This window comes from Saimiri boliviensis, chromosome 17 (assembly GCF_048565385.1).
Source record: "Saimiri boliviensis isolate mSaiBol1 chromosome 17, mSaiBol1.pri, whole genome shotgun sequence".
Taxonomy (NCBI): domain Eukaryota; kingdom Metazoa; phylum Chordata; class Mammalia; order Primates; family Cebidae; genus Saimiri; species Saimiri boliviensis.
This window is the reverse complement of record NC_133465.1, coordinates 26,723,015-26,738,376: the sequence shown is the minus strand read 5'-3', so window position 1 is coordinate 26,738,376 and position 15,362 is coordinate 26,723,015.

The window sequence follows — 15,362 nt, the reverse complement described above, 5'->3', positions numbered from 1 at the left end:
TGGGACCTGGTTTGTCTTTCCATTTGGGCACATTTCATTCTCTCCAGGAAAACAGGCCACTCAGAACCTGCACCATGTACACCAAACCCCAGGTGGGGGATGGAGTCAGGAGAGGGAAGCTGGAGCTCAACTCTCGTGGCCTAAGGATGGATTCTGGATGCATTCCACGGGACACCTTATCGGATTGTTGGCTTCCATCAACTCTAAAAACATTAAGTGGTGAACTTTCCTGTCCTGTCAAGCTGTGAATGGGAAATGTATACAAAGCCACTTTGACTTTTCTAGTTTAGGCCTCCACAGTAGACATCCAGAGTCCTCCTATTTTTGTCTTTTTACCTCCCTGTCAAAGCCTGTTTTCATAATTAGACGAAACCAATTCATCCTAAGGTTGCAATGGCTGCCACAGTTGTAAGTGTCCCCTGCATTTTAACCTGTACCAGGGCCCTAAGCCAAACAGAAGCAGTTCTGAATTGGCATCTGAAATACCACCCACCCGGTGTGTGTATGGGGGTGGAGAGCTTTCCCCACACCTCTGAAGCAATGCCCAATGTCGATTACCTTCTCAGAGTCCTGGCAAGTCCTGACACACCGGATGCTGCCCTTTCATTTGTGAGGAAGGTTGATGTTGGAGGTGTCTGCTGGACTGTAGGATTTCTGAACCCTTTGCTGTGTAGTTTTTCTTTCTAGTGCTGGATAAGTAAGAAACCTCTGAATAGGCTGGGCATGATGGTTTATGCCTGTAATCCCAGCACTTTGAGAGGCCGAGGCAGGCAGATTACCTGAGGTCAGGAGTTTGAGACAAGCCTGCCGAACATGGCAGAACCCCATCTCTACTAAAAATACAAAAAATTATCTGGGCATGGTGGCAGGTGCCTATAATCCCAGCTAGTCAGGAGGCCGAGGCAGGATAATCACTTGAACCCAGGAGACGGAGGTTGCAGTGAGCTGAGATCGCAGCACTGTATTCCAGCTTGGGAGACAAGAGAAAAACCCCATCTAAAAAAAAAAAAAAAAATAGAAGCCTCTGGATAAAGAAGTCAGTGTTGGTGGCTGATGGTTGAAGTGGAAGCAGTCTTTGGGGTAGGAGGCAATGCCACTCCTCTAGGCCCTTTGGGAGTTGGTTGAAGTTACTTCCTCCCTTGGAAGGGGCTGGTGGATGAGTGCCAGGGATCTCAGGACTGTCTCTGTGCTAGGCATGGTTTCCCAGGCAACAGATAATTCCTGAGTCCCTAGTTCACTTTCGTCTATGTACCTGGAGGTAGAGCCTTCCTTCCTTTCCCCTGGCCTGGAGTAGGAGCATCAGACTCAAATTCTAATGAAGAAGAAATTACTTGGAGATAGGAATTCAAGTAATTTCTTGTGAAGAGAACAAGATATTTGAAGTTAGAATTAGGTTTAAATTTGGGCTCAGTGACTTACAGTGTGAGCTTAGACAAGTTATTAACATTCTGGCCCTTAGCATTCTCATCTGTATGATCAAGGCTACTGTCATTGGGTTGGTATGTCAATCAAGTGAAAGGGTATGTGTGAGCTGCCCAGCTGTGTGCCTGGTTCTGATCAGCCAATGTTAGCCCCTCTCTCTCCACAGCTTCCCATTCTTTGATGCTGCTGACCCAGATGGCATCACCTCAGTTACCATGGCTTGGTCCAAGCAGCAGCTTCTGTTCAGGAGCTCTGGAACTGACTGGCTAAAAGTCTGGAACCGCTGCAGCAGGGAGAGTAGCCTTGTCTCTGCACCACCACAAGTCTATGCATATGGAGATGTACAAAGCCGTCAGCCTCTTATCAGTGTGCAAAGGGTTGATTGTGCAAGCTCACATTCCTCCAGAGAACCTCCCCCAGCTGGTGAGATCTCTGAGAGGGAACACGTGTTCCTGGCATCTGACTTACACTGGTCCTCACCCTGACCTGCCTCATTCCAGGAGTTCCTTCTTTTCAGGGACCCTGCATGCCCACACGAGCGGACCTTTAGAAAATGACCTGTAGTTCAAAGGCCCTGCCTTGCTTTATGACCTTGGAAATGTGAGGAAAGTGTCAGATGAAGGATTTCTATCCTCCTGATCTCCCCTCTATCTCCCATAAATACATACCAAGAGCTTACTGTGGAGGAGGGGTCGTGCTGGATACTGGAGCTGTGGAACAAAAGGCACAATCACTCCCCTTAAAGAGCAAGAGAGACAAATGAGCAGCTGCTCGAGCCATGAGTGTAACCAGCACTGTGATGGAGGGGACCACAGGACGGGGCCATGGGCACACAGAGCAGGAACAGGGCAGGGGTGGGGTTGAAATAGTCAGGGAAGAGCTGCTGTCTGAATGGAGACTTGACAAGGAGGAAGAGGGAGTCAGGCATCAGAACGGAAAATGGTCCCAGCTACTCAGGAGGCAGAGGTGGGAGGATCACTTGAGTCTGGGAGATGGAGGCTGCAGTGAATCTTGATAGAGCCACTGCACTCTAGCTTGGGTGACACAGTGAGACCCTGTCTCAACACACACACATATATACACGCACAGAAAGTGCCGGGGGAAATAATATGGTTGTGTTGTGTTTGCTTCTGGTGGGTCTCACTCTGTCTCTACCAGAAAGGCTGATGAGCAATTTTGAGAATTTGAGGCAAAACTGGTTTCTCCTGTTTCATTCGATTTGTATGGTTATTATACCCATTTTACAGGTAAGGAGATGGAAGCAGAAAGATCAGTAACTCTCCTGGAGTCTCGAATATGAATCAGAGCAGGATCTTCAACTCCCCAACTTGTGTTTTTAACTGGCACATCTTTCTGCCTGGCTGCAGCAGGTAAGAAATCCATCATGGAAGGGAAGGAACAGACATGAGACTCATTCCATTCTCTTCTAGTTCTAATCTTTTTCATGAAAAAAATGGTGGTCGTGACCCATGAATTAATTTCACAGCCCACTGATTGGTTATAACCCGAAAGATGATAGAACATGAGTACTAAAATGAGGGCTGCGACATGGGCGGGATATTTCCTTTCCTTCTAAAATGACTTAATTTTATCCATTTAGAATAAAATTTGCATTTACCAGAATAGTGGCAAAAATTTATGGTGCAAAATAGAATAATTGATTTATTACATGATTGATTAGTTCAAGAGTCATCTGTTGAGCGTTTGCACTGGATTAGGCCCAGAGATGCAGGAATGAATAAAAAGATAATGCCTGTCTTGAGGCGCATATGATCTAAGGTGGAAAGAAAACCATAAAGAGTCATTTTCAATACAGTGTGGTAAGGGCTAAGGGAGGGGACGCATGTGTGATGACGGCGCAGAGCAGGGCCATCAAATCCAGGTTGTGAGAGTTTCCTAAATATGGTGACATCTCAGAATTGTCTGTTAAGGAGGAATAGGCTTTAGGAGAAGACAGGGTGGGGTTGGGGAAGGTGGAAGTGGAGGACAGAACATCCAGGCAGGGCCATCTGTGCAGACGTGACATTCCATGCCATGGTCAGGACATGTCAGCTGGTTCAGTACTCCAAGTTTCAGGTGGGAGCTGGAACACAGTGGGAGGTAAGACTGGAGAGGAGGGTGAGGATGAGACTCTGGAGAGTCTCATAGGACTTGCTGAGGTTTTTGGACTTTTTCTCTAGGTGGTAGGGCATAATTGAAGTTGAAAAAGTGCTTTCTTATTTTTTTCCTGGGACACTAGCAATTGATCACTGAACCCTCATCAGGATTTAATGTTTTCCTAATTTGATAGGTGAACAATGGCTTAACGTTGTGTGAATTTGCATTTCCCTGACGACTGGTACACTTAAACATTTCTTTTAAGTGTTTTTTAGCTATTTGTGCTTATTCATGCCCTTTGCCCATTTTTTTACTGGGATTTTAGTATTCTTCTTGACTTATCTGAGCTCTTTATATATTAAATATAATAACCCTTTGTCATATTTTTTGTGTGTATTTTCCCCCAGTCTTGTCATTTGCTTTTTAGTTTTGTTTAGAATGGTTTCTGATGTCCAGAAGTTTCAAATTTGGTGTGATCTAACTTACTGATTTTCTTTTGGTTAGTGATTTCTTCCATTGCTTTTATACTTTCTTATCCAGAGATCAAATAATATATAAATGTTTGAAGCAGTGGAGTACCATGGGTGGAAAATTAATAATAATATTCATGTGTTAGGTGTAGTGGCAGAAAAAAAAAAACAGGATAGAAAAAACCTCAAATCTTTCTTTATCCACACCAAACCCAGATCAAGGGTAAAGGTGGGAACAGTCATAGGTCAAAGAAATAGACAAGAATGATGAGGAGAGGAAGGGAACATCTGGAAGGACAAGCAGGAGCTGATTAGGCATACAGGGTGTGTGGGAGTAGCACAGGAAGGGAGCTGCATGTCCTAAGGTAGGAGATGAGGAAGCAAGCACGTCTGAGTGCTGGACACACAGGGCAGAGAAAAGCCACACAATTTCTTCTCTCTTGAGATTGTAGTCTGATGAGGGAAGACAGACATTAAGCAAATGTTGCTTAAATAAATGTAAAATTGAAACTTTTAAACATGTTTTAAGAAAAATAATTTGAGTCTTAAAAGAGATTATAAGGGACATTGATCTATCCAGATGTCAAGAAATGCTTCCATTAAGAGGATCTTTGATCTATTATCTGGAGGATAAGTCAGAGTCATGAGGTGGAGAAGTGGATATACAAGAAGGTGCACGTGCAAAGGCCCTTTGGCAGGAGGACAAGAACTGAGACCAGGCCAGTGGAGGACTGGAGAGTAGACAGGGAAGAAGGTTGGGTGAAAACGGGGGAGGGCCTGAATCTTGCCAGACCTTGCAGGCCGTGTGAAGGACTGTGGTCTTTCTCTGAAGAGTGATGAGAATTCATTAAAATGGTTTATTCAAATCTGGTGGGATTTGATGAGAGGTGGAGACACAGTCAGATTTGTCCTTTTGCTTTCTACGTGGAGAACCAACAGGAAGAGCCTGGAGCAGATAGGAGATGCCTGACACTGCTGCAGCAGTCTAGGTGGGAAATGATGGTAGCTTGGTCTAGGCAGGGAGAGGAAGATGGAAAGTTAGGGGAGTGGATGTGTTCGAGAGATGTTTAGGAAGTAAAATAAATATAACTTGGGTGGATTGGATATGGGACAGTGATGGAAGATAATAGTGTGCCAAGAAAGACTCCTAGGTTTCAGGCACACCTACATGAGGGTAACAGTTTGGGGATAGGGGTCCCTGGTACAGGAAGCACCAGAAGAGGATCAGGTTTGGGGATGAGTTTCAAGTCATCTATTTTGTACTTGAAGAGTTTGAGGTGCATTTGAGATATCTGAGTTGAGTTAGCTGTATAATGGTTGGAGCTCAGAGAAGACCAGGCTGATGGTTTTTCATAAGTTATGAGAGTTTTAGCCATGGGTGCAATCCTAAGGAAAGAGTGTGGAGTGAAACTTGAGAGAGGTGTGAGGAATTCCAACACTGAATATGATATTGGTCCAGTCTAAAGATAAGTACAGTTATGTTGATGGTTAAATGAAATTACATATGCCCAGTTCCTGGCACACAGTAGGCACTCAGTAATGTTAGATATACCTCCTTTCTCTCCTTTGTTTATCTGCTCCCTTCATTCTGTTTCTCTTTTCTGGCTCTATGTATTGCAGCCAGTGACTCAAGCTGACTTCTTCCAACTTCCCCAGGGTACCTAGTGCATGAACCTGGCATGCATTGGTCTCCTCCAAGACCCAGACTGGGAGAGCCTACCTCTTGAGAGTGGTCTCAAGCTGAAGGAAGGGTACTTTGGCCTTTGTTTAATTACCAATGATCAGTGCTCAGAGAGCCAGTTTTTCCTTCCTTCCTTCCTTCCTTCTTTTATTTTTAGATGGGGGTCTCACTCTGTCACCCAGGCTGGAGTGCAGTGGCACAGTCTTTCAATTCACTGCAACCTCCACCTCCTGGGATCAATCGATCCTCCCACCTCAGCCTCCTGTGTAACTAGGACTACAGGTGCATGCCACCACACCCAGCTAATTTTTGTGTATTTTTTCACAGAATGGGTTGTTGCCCAGGCTGGTCTCAAACTCCTGAGCTCAAGCATCTGCCCACCTTGGCCTCCCAAAGTGCTGGGATGACCGGCATAAGCCAATGCAACCCATCAAGAGCTAATTTTCTTAGGACATGCAGAAACTTCTACTGGATGCTCACACCTTAGAATGATAGCTATGCCACCTTGCATTTCCAGAACATTTTGTATTTTTTCAGAGAATTTTCACAGTGATTATCTCAGTTGTTCATCAAAGGATTTTTCATTATGAATTGCATTTGCATATTTTGTTTACCTACAATCCTTTCCCCACTGCTAAAACAATAGCATTGTGAGCAAACACACATATGGATGCGTAACAACTCCACTTTATTCTTCAGATTTATTTTTCTTGTTTTCCCATTTTATTTTTATGTCATGGTTTTTTTCTTCCAGGCCACATTCCTTCACATATTTTGGTTATTCTCAAAATCATGATTCCATTCTTTCTTTTCTGATTTGGCACGTGTCCTCATTTCTTCTCACTGACGACGGTGCTGGCCCCTAACGTCCATTGTTCCAGCACATTCAGAGACTCCCATTTCTGACTCCTCTCTACCTCATTCCTCTCTGAGGAAAGTGCTGTTTATTCTGCACTGAAGCTTCATATTACCTTTAACTAGAGATTTTTTATGCAAGACAACCTCATGATCATGCAACCTCATCCAGATTTTTTCTTTGCCCTGGTATCTTGAAGATTATTTTCTGCTTCTCAAATCACTTCTTTTTCTTCTCCTTCTTCATAACACCTTCCTGATTTCCCTTTCTGTGCTCTTGATCTTTATCTTCTGCTATCTGAATTTATCATCTTGGCAAACATGTGTCAAGCATCTACCATGAACCAGGCTCTGTGCTGGGATCTGGGGATTCAAAGACCCATGACCCGATGTTGACCTTGAAGTAGTCACAGTCTGCAACAGTGGGTCTCAGACCTGGTGGCACATTTGAATCGTCATGTGAAGAACTTTAAAAAACACGAGTTCCAAAGTCCTAGCCCTAGAGATTCTGGTTTAATTGGCATTGAATGAGACTCTGGCATTTTTACTTTTAAACAGAGATTCTAATGTGCACCCAGTGATGAGAACCACTCACTAGTCTAATGGATGAAACAGATGTGGAGACAAATGATTTTAACACAATGTGAAGGCAGGAGTAAGCACAGGGGCCAGGAGGAGAAGAGAAGAGAAGCCGGGCATCCAGCTAGGAAGTGAGAAAGCTGGCAGAGTACCCGGAGTGGATGACTCAGTGCCCTGTCTCATCCCAGAAGAACTTTTTGCAGAGCCCACGCTTCCTATCATTTTCCAATCAAATAGGAGAAATGGAAGTCTCTCTTAGAGTTACCTTCTGTTTTAAGGAATAGAAGAGCGATTATGAGCATGGGCTTGGGATATAAGAAACACATTCAAATCCCAGCTCTGCCACTTACTGTGTGGCCTTACCCAAAAACATTGTGTGTGTGTGAATTGAGGGAGATAATGTATGCAATGTGCCTCACTCACTGCTTTATATTCAGTAGGTGCTAAAGAAAAATTGTAGCTATGGGCTAGGCATGGTGGCCCACACCTGTAATCCTAGCACTTTGGGAGGCTAAGGTGGATGGATTGCTTGTGGCCAGGAGTTTGAGACCAGCATGGCCAACACGGTGAAACCCTGTCTCTACTAAAAATACAAAAACTAGCCGGGTGTGGTGATGTGTGTCTGTAGTCCCAGCTACTTGGGAAGCTGAGGCATGAGAATTGCTTGAACCTGGGAGGTGGAGGTTGCAGTGAGCTGAGATTGCCCCACTGCACTCTAGCCTGGGCCACAGAGCAAGACACCATCTCAAAAAAAAAAAAAAACAAAACTGTAGCTATGTATGGTTCGAAGTACACACACACACACAAACACACACGCTGATGATGCTCAGCATGTCTTCTTCCAGCAGCAAGTACTCAGATGATTTTCTGTGTTTGCCCTGCTGGACCATCCCTGCTTGGGGAAGATTCTTCACTTGGTCTGTCTCCATATGATCTTTGAAGGCAGGTGTCTGAGCCTCAGCCCCCATGTGCCTGCTCCTTTCCAGGCCCTTTTCCTTGTCTTCCCCAGTTGTTTAGCATCTTCTTTACCTTCAGCCTTCCTGCCAACATTGGTCCCTGGCTCATTGTCTGGTCTGAAGCTTATCATGGATCTGAATGTGACGATTCTCCCACGGCTCGCTCAGTCCAGCACTTCCTCTTGTAGTGGTTGAGTGGTCCACTGCCATCCTGCATGGCACCTCCAGCCTCATCTGCTGCTGCCGGTGTTTGTGGTGGGACTTTAGCTGGAGCTGGAGCTGGAGGGCGGCAGCTTGCCATAGTTGCCCACCATCCTTTCTAAATGTATTATGATTGCCTTGGCTAGGCCTCTCCTTTTCCTGGGATAGCAATCTGATGTTTTCTCGGTCTTCAGGCCATATAGAGATCTTGATTGCTAGACCCTGACTCCCTGGAGAGCACTTTCTTGGGTTTATAGCTTGGTCTTTTCTGGAATGATGCTGTTGTCTTCTAAAGCCTGTCTCCCACTTTCTCTGAGCCTTCTCTTGCCCCTGAAACAGAACCATTACACTGCTCTGATGCCCTTACCTTCTTATTTCTCACCCCTCCCTGTGCATTCTTCTCTTTCAACCCCACAGCAGCCCTCTGACCTCCTTGTATTTCCAAGGAAGGTGTAAGCATGCCATTGCTTTCCTGCCTGCTACTCTGTCTGTGTCTCCTAATTACTGGGATTCTGTTTATACAGATGTCTCACTTTGGCTCTTTTTTTTGTTTGTTTGTTTGAGATGAAGTTTCACTCTTGTTGCCCAGGCTGGAGTGCAATGGCGCGATCTTGGCTCACTGCAACCTCTGCTTCCTGGGTTCAAGCAATTCTCCTGCCTCAGCCTCCTGAGTAGCTGGGATTACAGGCATGTGCTGCTAAGCTGGCTAATTTTGTATTTTTAGTAGATATAGGGTTTCTCCATGTTGGTTAGGCTGGTCTCGAACTCTCAACCTCAGGTGATCCACCTGCCTTGGCCTCCCAAAGTGCTGGGATTACATGCATGAGCCACTGCACCCAGCCAGCTCTTTGACTTTTTCTTTTTTTCTTTTTTTTTTTTTTTTTTTGAGACAGAGTTTCACTCTTGTTACCCAGGCTGGAGTGCAATGGCACGATCTCGGCTCACCGCAACCTCCGCCTCCTGGGCTCAGGCAATTCTGCTGCCTCAGCCTCCTGAGAAGCTGGGATTACAGGCACGTGCCACCATGCCCAGCTACTGTTTTGTATTTTTAGTAGAGACGGGGTTTCACCATGTTGACCAGAATGGTCTCGATCTCTTGACCTCGTGATCCGCCCGCCTCGGCCTCCCAAAGTGCTGGGATTACAGGCTTGAGCCACCGCGCCTGGCCCTCTTTGACTTTTTAAAAGTGATTTCTGCTTCAGTCCAGCACTTTACCATTTCTCCTTCTCCTCTTTATTATTTACTTCTGCAAATGGGATTATTAATTTTACTCTTTGTAACTTTTGGCTTTGTTCTCCCCTGATATGGTTTGGCTGTGTCCCCACCCAAATCTTACATTGAATTGTAGCTCCCACAATTCCCACGTGTTGTGGGAGGACCCGGTGAAAGATAATTGAATCGTTATCATTTTGGGCAGTTTCCCCCATACTGTTCTCATGGCAGTGAACAAGTCTCACGAGATCTGATGATTTTATAAAGGGTTTCCCTTTTCACTCGGCTCTCTCATTCTTTCTTGTCTGCTGCCATATAAGATGTCCTTTGCTCTTCCACCATGATTGTGAGGCTTCCCCAGCCATGTGGAATGGAGTCCATTAAACCTCTTTTCTTTATAAATTTCACAGTCTTAGGTATGTCTTTGTTAGCAGTGGGAGAACAGACTAATACATCCCCCATGAGAAGCTTTTCTCTTATTGTCTTTCCAGATGACCCAGCCCCATTTGTCTTATAAAGGATAAATAAAACTTGTTTAATCTTTTTTTAGAAAATTTATTTTTATTGATCCGTATATTAAATATACATACTTCTGGGGATACAGGTGATAATTTGGTACATTCATTTAGTCAAATCAGGGTAATCAGGACATCCATCACCTTTGTTAAAAGAAAAACTTCAGCCAAATTACATTTAAAGGAGTTTAATTGAGCAATGAACAATTCATGAATCAGGCAGACCCCAGAATCACAGCAGATTCAGAGAGACTCGAGGGTTGCCTTGTGGTCAGAACAAATTTATAGACAAAAAAGGAGAGTGATGTACAGAAATCAGAAGTGAGGTACAGAAATAGCTGGATTGGTTTCAGGTTGACATTGGTTTATTTGAACAGTTTGAACACTTAGCAGTCCACGAGTGGTTGAAATATGGCCGCTGGGACTGGCCAAGACTCAGCTATTGTTACAGGTGTACACTCCTAAGTTACGTTTTCATTCTGTCTGCCTATTAAGCTAGGTTACATTTTGTCCACAATGACTCAAGTGTAGAAGTATGGAGTCCTTCTCAGGCCATATTTAATTTGCTTTAACAACTGAAATATTTATCTTCCTCTAAGCGAGGAATATTCGAATTATTATCTTTTAGCTGTTTGGAAACATACAATTGATTAATGTTAACCATAGTCACCCTGCTGATCTATCCAATACGAGGTCTTATTTTTTCCAACTGAGTCTATATTTGTACCCATCAGTCAACTTCTCCTCATGCCCCTCTCCCTGGTACCCTTCCTGGCCTCTGGGATGCCCTTTCTCTTAGTTGGTATTGTTGTTGTACTGATCACTCCCTCCTGACCTGGTAGGACTTTGCACATTCTCCATCTCCTCTCCTCAGGAAAACACATTCCACACTCATCTTGCTGGAGTCTGCGATTCCTTAAAACAGCCTGGGAAATCTGGAGGGGTAGCAACTATTATTCCTGTTTTTAATTAGGAAAATGCGACTTAACAAGGACGGAACTGAGGCCTAGGAAGGGAAATTCACTCTCTAAGCTCATGGAGACAGTAAGGGAAGAACTGGGAAAAGAATGCACGCTGAGGAATTCCCAGCTCACTGCTTGGAGGAGAGGAGGGGAGTGTGCTACTCGGAGTCCCTAACGTGTGTCATTCTGTGAAAGCTGTAATAAAAAGTCATAAATGTATTAAACACTGTGAGAAAGTTCAAAGGTAAACTCGTTAAGTTCAGAAATATAAAATATGCCTAGGGCCAAAAAATAAGAAATAAAGGAAGTCGTCTAATGACTTATGGGATGGACTGGCACAGTGTGGTAGAATGCTAAAATATCTGAGAGGAGCCTGCAGAGACAGGGGCCTTGGGTGACTGGGTCCCTACTGCATGTTGGGAGCTGTGGAAAACACCTTACATGAATTATTTTATTTAATCTTCACAACAGTTGAATGACCTCATGAGGCTGGTATTATTATACCTACTGGATGACCTTATAAGGCTGAGGTTATTACACCTACCGACTCGAGGCTCAGAGAGGTCAAGGCACATGCTGACATCACAGAATGGCTTAGGAGCTGATTTTGGGATGACAGCCCAGGTCTCTCAAGATTCATTTTCATGCTGTTGCCTCCAAGTCATGATTTTCTCAGTTTTATGAATGACAGACCTGCACACAGCCCCTGCAGGAGAGATACACCTCTCTTTGGGAGAGATTGGCAGTGGGGAGGAAAGCCCTGCCCATCAGCCCTCCTCTTGTCTCTAGCGCCCTGGCTGGCTGCACCTGTGGGTGTGACCCTGTGTAGCTGTCCTTTTCTTAAATACACAGAGGAAAAAAACTTTTCCTTCTTGGAGATAAAGTTCAGGGAACAGCCTCACCCAGAAGCTGGGGCTGAGTGCTGCCCAGCTGGCTGGTTGCCTGCTGTGAATAACTAACTAGAACACCTGGAATATGGCACAATATGGGCCAAGACAGAGCAGGGACCTAAGTTCATGTAATTTTCTGTGGGTATGACCTTCCTCACCCTCCTTTTACATGCTCCCAGCGCCATGGAGAGCTGGCAGTTGGGAGTTGAGGGGCTACTCTCCCTTTCCCTCCATGTAGAGGTTGAGATTCATGTCTCATAGTCCTTTATTTTTCGGGGTTTCCTTGAGACTTATTTGAGTCAAATACATGCCTAATGAGGACCTGCCCCATGCGGAGACCCTGCTTCAGTACCAGTGTTGGAGGACACCGACTGCCTCCTGCTTATCCTCCCTCTGCTTGCAGCAGGGGTACCCTCCCTGTTCCTCTGTTCTCCCTCCAGGTACATCTCAAATGTTCCCTGTTGTAAGAATAGCTAATGTTTGTGCACTAACTATGTGCTAGATACATTTATTCATTTATTGAATCTTCTCAACAGCCCTATAGCATAGGTACTATTATTTCCATTTTGCAGATGAGAAAAACAAGGCACAAAAATGTTAAGTAATTTATCCAAGGTGACACTGTTAGTAAATGGGAGACCTGGGATTGTACCCAAGTCTATTTCCAAATATTGAAGTTTGCAGCATGGTGTAGTGAAGGAGCCTGGAATGGGTTCAAATCTTGGTTCCACCACTTAAAGCTGCATAAATGTGGGAGGTGGCTTAGCCATTTTGAACCTCAATTTTCTCATTTCTGAAAGGGAATAATACTTCCAGGTGTGGTGGCTCATGCCTGTAATCCCAGAGCTTTGGGAGGCTGAGACAGGAGGAACTTGAGGCCAGCAGTTACAGAACAGCCTGTGGAACATAGCAAGAACCCGTTTCTTAAAAAAAAAAAAAATTAGCTGGGCGTGGTGGCCTGTGCCTGTAGTACTAGATACTGAAGAGGCTGAGGCAGGGAGGATGGCTTGAAGCTAGAAGTTCTGGGATTCAGTGAGCTCTGATTGCACCAATGAGAACCAACCTGGGTGACAGAGTGAGACTCTGTCTCTAAAACCAGCAACAACAACAAAAATCGAATAATAGATCCAACATCATAAAATTGTTTGGGAGGTTTAAAAAAGATAGGTAAATAATGACAATATTGACATTTGAAAATAAGTAATACATACTAGTTCTCTTCCAACTTTGAATCAATTATATTAAGCATAAAACTTTAGCATAGAATAATATAGCATAGAACGAGATGTCAGATCTGGAAAGGATCTCAGCAATGACCTAATCCAATGCACTGTCTGAAGTGTGAGGAATCACTGACACTTGCTCAAGGCCAGTCACACAGTAGCTCAGTGACTGTGACAAAGATTGTGAGTTGCCTTTTCTAATATCTCCTCTCCCTTCTTCCTTAGCAATTGCATCCCTGGTTTCTAGTAGGGTTCATGGTGTCTTGGAAAAAGATGACATTTCCTAGCTTTCCTTGGAGCTAACTATGGCCATTTGACTATGTCTGGCCAATGAGATGTCAGTGAAAAAGACATGGGATACTTTCCGGAAGCCTCCTTTAGAATGGAGAATGCTGGTTCTTCTCCCTTTCTTCCATCTCTTTGCTTGGAAGTCAGATCTGGTAACTGGAGCTCTAGCTGTAATCTTGAGAGGGACTATGTCACAGCCTAGGAATGACAGCGCCTTCACACTACCAAGAGATATGTACCTCTGGGTTTATTTCACATGAGACAGAAGTAAACTTCTGTCTTGTTTATGCCACTGTGGCTTGGGTTTCCTGTTACTTGGATTCTAACCTAATCCTAACTCACAACATCGGATATGGACTAGAAACAAGGTAAATCAATGTTTACTGAGTTGATGAGGGGTCCCCCAGAGAAGTCTGGCCTGTCTTTTTCCATCTCTGCAGATATTTGGGAAAGAAGCTGGGGTTTTCACAACAAAACATCTTGGAGCCCTAAAATGACTTCTCATGCCTTGTGGGTGTGGGTGGGCTTATCTTTGGAAACCCGTGCTGTGGCTGGAGGAAGGTGCTCAGATATGGGTGGCCTGGCTCTATCAGTCTTCTCTCTCAGCCACAGAGGGACAAACCTGTGGACAGAGCTATCCTTTGGTTCCAAATGTGGATCTCTGCATGTGGTCCGTCCCCTAAGCTTTCAGCTGGTGGGCTGAAGAAGCCCGAGGAAGCCACAAAGGATCTGTGAGATGGCCCGATTACCTCACCTGTTATTCATGCTGTTGCTACCGGCATGTTTTGAAATTGATGGTTTCTTTTCTTTCCTCAAAAAACTTATTCCTCCCTTTGCTTTTTACAAATTAATTTTCCATTATGAAATGTTTCAGTGATAGACAAGAATAGAAAAGAGCATAATGAATACCTATTTACCCACCTTTAGGCTTTATCAAATATTAATATTATGTCATATTTGCATCAGTTCTTATTTAAAGAAATGAAATATTCCTGACATAATTGAAGCTGTCTGCATATTCCACTCCTACCTCTGTTCCTCTCCCTCCTCAGAGGTAACTATTATCATGAATCCAGTGTTTATCATTCCTATGCATGTTTTTATATTTTACTACATATTTATGTATTCATTAATACAATATAGCATTACTCAGTAGGGTTTTAAATTTTATATATAAATTGTAGCAGATTCACTTATCATTGAGTATTCCATTGTATAAATATACCAAATGTTTTTCTCCATTTTCCTGTTGATGAATATTTATGCTGTTTCCTTTTTTTTCTTTTTTATATCCCACACAGTGCTGTGATGAATTCCTCTACTTATCTCCTCCTGGGAACAGTGATTTTGTTTAAGGCAAGTGTTAGCCACCTATAGCTTATAGGTCATACCTGGCCACCACTTGTATTTTTTTTTAAGCTATGAATTAAGAATGGTTTTTACATTTTTTCTTTTTCTGAATTTGAATTTTAACTTTAAAATTTGTGGTAAAATGGGGCTGGGCACGGTGGCTCATGCCTGTAATCCCGGCACTTTGGGAGACCAAGGCAGGCAGATCAGCTGAGGTCAGGAGTTCAAGATCAGCTTGGCTAACATGGCGAAACCCTGTCTCTACTAAAAAAACATAAATTAGCTGGGCATGGTGGTGCACACCTGTAATCCCAGCTACTGGGAAGGCTGAGGTGGGAGAATCACTTGAACCCAGGAGGCAGAGGCTGCAGTGAGATGGTATCTTGCCACTGCACTCCAGCCCGGGCGACAGAGGATGACTTGTCTCAAAAATGAAACAAAATAAAATAAAATATAAAAAATAATGGTAAAATACGCATAATAGAAGATTTACCATTTTCAACATTTTTCAATGTATAGTTCAGTGACATTAAGTACATTCATGTCATTGTGTGACCATCACCACCATTTGCCTCCAGAATGTTTTCATCATCCCAAACTGAAACTCTGTGGTCATCAACTAATAACTCCCCTTCCCACTTCCCCCAACCCTGACAAACAC